The 5,887-nt window shown below is 39.7% G+C and overlaps 1 protein-coding gene across 1 annotated transcript in view; it reads right to left on the minus strand.

Moving 5' to 3' along the window:
- The window catches only part of AKAP12 (A kinase (PRKA) anchor protein 12), a 93,247-nt gene extending 89,326 nt beyond the window's left edge, over nt 1-3,921 (minus strand). Inside the window, exon 1 of the mRNA XM_008575122.1 lies at nt 3,904-3,921. The gene's annotated coding sequence lies outside the window, so the exon portion shown is untranslated. The remainder of the gene's footprint in view (nt 1-3,903) is intronic.
- Between the last annotated feature and the right edge of the window lie 1,966 nt (nt 3,922-5,887).

Below are 5,887 nucleotides of genomic sequence, written 5' to 3' on the forward strand. Positions count from 1 at the left end.
AAACTAGATATGATGCAAATTATCAGGATTATTTAAATAATGAAATTAATCCAAAGTGTACTACTCAATCCAAAAACTCTTAATTATCCTTATTGTGGCCTCAATTTTCTACTTCTTTTTTTCTCCCATCCTCACTCCCCACAAATATCAGCAAGTCTAGATGTAGCTTACTAAGTATATTTAGAAAGAAAAAGAAAATCAGAGAGTTCCTTCTACATGAACTTGGGATCCTTTTTTTGCTGCCAGTGTAAAGCATCCCAGGGGACCCTGCTGAGTCTCTGGATAACTATGCATAACTGCAGTACCCCCAGTCTCGTGTAAACTGTATTTTGCCCTGAATTGTAGCTAAGTGCCTGACAAGAGGCAGAAACATGACAGGGCTCAAAGGTGGAAGAGACTGTACATACAGGGTACCAGAAAAGGCGGCATGGAAAAGCAGAATTTATGGTGAATCTTTGAAGAATGGAGATGCTTGAGAGAAGGAACTGCTGAAGCAATGAGGCAAGGAAGAACCTTCGGCATGCTGGAGACATACTGAGTGAAAAATAGTCTAGGAAAAGTTGGGTCAAATTGCAGTTTTGTTTTGGTTTTTTCCCCAAACTGCAGGACTTGTCAGTTAATATGTTAATATTATTAATGTTATTAATTATGCATCTCCAAAAAGGGAATTAATATTATTAATTATGCATCTCCAAAAAGGGAAATGCAATATGCATCTTTAGCCAAATAGTTTGGAAAGGCTGGCTAGAGAAGACAGCACAATTAGAATAGCAACTGAGAAGCCTGGAGAGATATTCTGTGACTCTGCTGTGGGGAATTTTGAACACTAGGGTGCAACTGCTGCATTTATTGGGATTGGCAACATGCAGCCAATAAGTAATGGTTAAGATGTAGGTGAGGACTCCAAACCGCTCTGCTGTGGGGAATTTTGAACACTAGGGTGCAACTGCTGCATTGATTGGGATTGGCAACATGCAGCCAATAAGTAATGGTTAAGATGTAGGTGAGGACTCCAAACCTCACTTTATACTTCTAATCTGGGATTAAGAGAATAATTCTAAGATATTAAGGGCATTTTCTCTTTTTTGGGGGGAGGAAGAATGGATTTTCGTTTTATTTATATAAAAATGATTGCATTTTAGGCACACCACTGTGCCACCGCTGCCGCGGGCTCTTTCAGAAGGAGAGAAGAAATCTACGGTTATCAGAGGTGGGAGGGGGAAGAAAGAAGGGGATGGGGAGAAATTGCATAAAGGGCATAAAGAATAAGTATGATAGTAATAATAAAAAAATAAAAATAAAAACAAAAATGATTGCATTTTATATAAAGCTAATTTTTAAATTGACCAAATATAGATTCTTACTCGCTGATTAAAATGGAAAAATATGCGAAACGTCACAACTTCTAATTGTACATTATTTGGTAAATACCTCAGATTATCCTGAGATTAAATATTTTATATTTTTTCTAAGTATGTCTAGACTTGCTGATATTTGGGGGAGTGGGGGTGGGAAAAAAAGTAGCTTATTTACTCTTTAAATAATTTTTATTCCAAGACCACGCAACAAAGGAAAAGCATTTTGTCCATCATATCCATGATTTTTCTAGTCACCAGCCCCATAGCCCTAACTTCTCATTTTTGGTGTGGGGGGTGCAGACAGCACAGGTGGTGAAACTGTGACTCTTAGTCCAGCTTCCTTAGAGGCTGAGACATTAATTCGGCCACTTAATCTGCCTACAATTAAAGCACTTTGGATAAGGAACAAGCTGGGTTCCAAGGATCACAGAAACTGCTTCAGAAACTTTCTGACAAATGTAATACTTTAAACCATGGCCCACTTCCCTGAATACTTCAGCATTCTTTGCATTCCTCCCTGTCATGGACAGAGTGTTTATCAGGCACACAGTTCAGGAAGTGACTTGAAATCTGTCACTGCTGCAGTTCTAGATAAAATCGTAGGGTCTCTTCAGTCACCACAGAATCTCCACACATATAGGACAAAAAACTTTAAAGCATTCAAAAGACCTCTGTGTGTCTTTAATTAGTATCAAAAGAAACACCAATCTTCATTTTAATCAAAATAAGTTTTCTGTATCATAAACAAAATGAAGACTGATCTAAAACTGCCATCCTCGGCCAGCTGCCCGGAAAAAAAACCTGCCATCAAACTAAGTTCAAGTAAACTTTAACTTCTGAAGGTTTTACAAAGAACAAAAAAGTCAGATATAAAACCAATCAACTCGGTTTTTGCCCCCATTACAGTCATTTATTTTTTGTTTAAATCTTATACACTAGCTTTTGTCAGGATTGGAGTAAAGACTGTAATAATCAGGACTGACTTAGTAAATTGTAGTGGTGACATTTTCTACAGCTATTCAATAATTTATGACATAAAACAGAGCAGAACAAGAGCAACGAATTCTCATTTAAATATTTAGATTAACAATATAGGAGTCAGGAACTCAGGCCTAAATATTGGTTAAGTGTGTTGTTTCTGAAATAATTAAGAAAAATTCATCATAGAAAGATTGGCTAATTCAGCAATTTCCTGCACATTATAATCCTATACCTCCCTCCCCACTGCCTCCCCCCAGTTTGTATGGAGTGCCTATCAACTGTAAATTCAAAGTAGATAGGTTAAACTTTCTGCAGAATTCAATGTTACTGGCGTTGAATAAGACTGTTCAACATATATACCCAAGTGAAGGATTTCAAACAAAAGTTTATAAAGAGGCATTCTTCAAGCAGTTTGTTATAACTTAGTGAAAAATGATCATCAAGAATGGAAAATGTGAATAGGTTAGAACTGCAAAATACATCACCAATCTTGTTTTATGTACCACAACAAAATACAATTCAAAGAGTAAAGCAAACCATCAGGGACTCAATGAAGCATGTCTTAAATAAAGAGGCTCAATACCAGGGAGTGACGGTAGAAAATTCATCTCTGTGGCACGCAAAACCCAGAGCCTGTAATGGCTCGATTCAATAAGAAATCATATACTCAGACACAAAGAAAAACAAGCAAACCATAAATCGTCTTCTGAACAACAAACCAAAGGGCTGACACTGGGGATGGAACAATTACAAAGAAAAAATGTTGTCTTTGGAAGTAAAGATAAGCATTCCCCAAGCAACCTCGTTTCTTTGCCTACAAATGGAAAGAATTCAACCACCAGGCTCTCCCTTTTAGGTGGGCCCAGATGTGCAGGGGTAGGACAGTCACTGCTGCCTGACGAAGCAGTGCTCTGCCAACTATTCAGTCCAGTGGCATCTGCTTTATCTGGTTCTCTTCTACCAAGATTCCCTTTCGGTGCCACCTACCCTTCTCCATAGCCACCACCACCATCAGGTTCTTCAGTGTTACCATCTTACCCTAAGATACCTGACCTTGCACTGTGCCCTCCATGCCCACCTCTCCACAAGCCCAAATTGCCCCCAATGCTGGTGCTCTCTGCTCTGACCCAGACCACTATTAGAGAAATATACTGAGCTAGCTCATGGACGCCCTCTGTCATTACCTAGAGACTCTGCTGCAAACCTCTACTTTAAAAAGTCCCAAGTTGTTAACTCTAGTGATGTTCTCCCTTCAAAAGATACCCTAGGTGTAAATGTCATTGCTTGGCATGGTTTGCCACACACCAATAGATAACAGAAACCAACATCACGAGGTAGACATTCTTGTCTGACTACTGGAGAAACTGAGGTACTCTATACACCAAGTCTTGAAATCTCAGTTATTTCTGACTGCTCCCATGCCATGCCTAAACCTTGCACCAAAGCCCCCTGCCCCTCCTAATATCTGAGACATCACCATACTGTGAAAATGTTTGCCCACACCATCTCGCAAGTCACCCTTTCTTTTTTTTTCCAAGTCACCCTTTCCAATCCCACTTCCTACCACTCTTCTGCGGATGTCGTCTCCACCTTGTACAGGACGGTCTCCTGGGAGCTCATGGTCCACTCCCATGGTGTTCATCTCTTTGCTTCGTTCACAATCAAAAGCCTGCAGGGGCTCTCCGCCGCCTGCGCAGCTCTGACACTTTTGGCTGCCTCTTTATTGATCGTCTTCTTTCTGCTGTTCCCTTAAAAACATTCAGTTCCTTAATATGCCCTGTACTTTCTGGCTTCCTCATTAATGGGCTTTTATCTGCCTAGAACACTTTCTAAAATGTTCTTTTCTTTTTACAGCAGTTTTCTGGACAACTCACTGACTAGACACGTACCAACTAATGGCAATTCTTCTATTACCTATCAAACTCATTTGAATCTTTGTTATTGAAAATTTCACCCACAGAGGACTTACCTCATCTCAATTATGAGGTACTCCAGGGTGATGTTAAGTATTTTTCTTTGTTTATCAAGACCAGTGCCTTTGGTAAGTGGTTAGGAAATATTTAATTGACTACTCTAACACATAATTTTATTACATACCAAGAAAACAAATTAAGTTTAGAAAGTAGCATGGTGCTGGTAACACCAAGGTCCAGGGTTCGACCCCTGTACTGGCCAGCCACCAAAAGAAAAAAAAAGTAACACCTGCTTCCTCCTTTTTTATATTTAGGTAGGAACTCACCACAGCCATGAGAGAGACCAAGGTAACACCTGAGATGTATAACATAAAACTCCTTTATTCTGTCTCTAGCTCTGGCTTAAAAACAAAAAAATTTGTGTGTGTGTGTGTGTGTGTATGGCCGATAGGGGGATCCGAACACATGACCCTGGTGTTGTTACCTTTATTCTGTCTCTAGCTCTGGCTTAAAAACAAAAAATTTTTTGTGTGTGTGTGTGTGTGTATGGCCGATAGGGGGATCCGAACACATGACCCTGGTGTTGTTATCAGCACCACAGTCTAATCAAGTCAGCTAACTGGCCAGCCCCAGAAAAAGTCTTTTAGACTGTGAGTTTGCTATTATAATTGACTAGAATTTTAGCCACTACATTTTTAGCCAATCCCTTAATGCTTTTAATTTACTGCACAAATAAACACAGCAGGAAATTTTTTTAAGTAAAAAGAAATCAATAAACAGATTTATGCATATATGAAAACTTGACCTTTTAACAGGAGGGACTAGTTAACGGCACTGGAGCAACAACAGGTAACCCATATGGAGAATTCAGATCTCTCCCTATAGATATAAAATAATCAATTTCTAGTGGATTAAAGATCTAGACATAGGGGGGCTGGCCAGTTAGCTCAGCTGGTTAGAGTGCGGTGTCAAAACACCAACGTCAAGGGTTCAGATCCCCCTACTGGCCAGCCGCAAAAAAAAATTCCAAATATATTAAAAGGAGAATTTCATCTTTTTTAGGACTTAACAACTTTGTTTCTCCAGTTCTTAGCATAGTTCCTGGAATATATAAGCTATTAAAGAAACGTTCAGGGAATCATGATTGAGTAGAAAATAAATGGCTTAGAAAGCCAGACCCTATTCTGATCTTCAATGACTTGGTTAGGTTTTAAGATTTCTTTACAGATTTTTGGACCAGCCGAATGCCATAAACTAAGTCCTCAGCTACCGTCTGTTTACCCAGCACAAGGGAAGCTCTACACTGATCAATGAAGGAAGAGGCAATCAGATAAAAACAAAAATGTGAGCACTGAAAAGTAGCTCCTTCTGGCTCAGTGAGGTTAATAGCATTTAACTGAACATCTACTTACCTCAAACAGCACAGTCTCTTTAGAAAAGCATCCACTGGGCCGGCCTGTGGCTCACTCGGGAGAGTGCAGTGCTCATAACACCAAGGCCACAGGTTCGGATCCCATATAGGGATGGCCGGTTTGCTCACTGGGTGAGCGTGGTGCTGACAACACCAAGTCAAGGGTTAAGATCCCCTTACCGGTCATCTTTTAAAAAAAAAAAAAGAAAGAAAAGTGTCCACTG

The sequence above is a fragment of the Galeopterus variegatus genome, unplaced genomic scaffold, assembly GCF_000696425.1.
Source record: "Galeopterus variegatus unplaced genomic scaffold, G_variegatus-3.0.2 Scaffold1140, whole genome shotgun sequence".
NCBI lineage: Eukaryota > Metazoa > Chordata > Mammalia > Dermoptera > Cynocephalidae > Galeopterus > Galeopterus variegatus.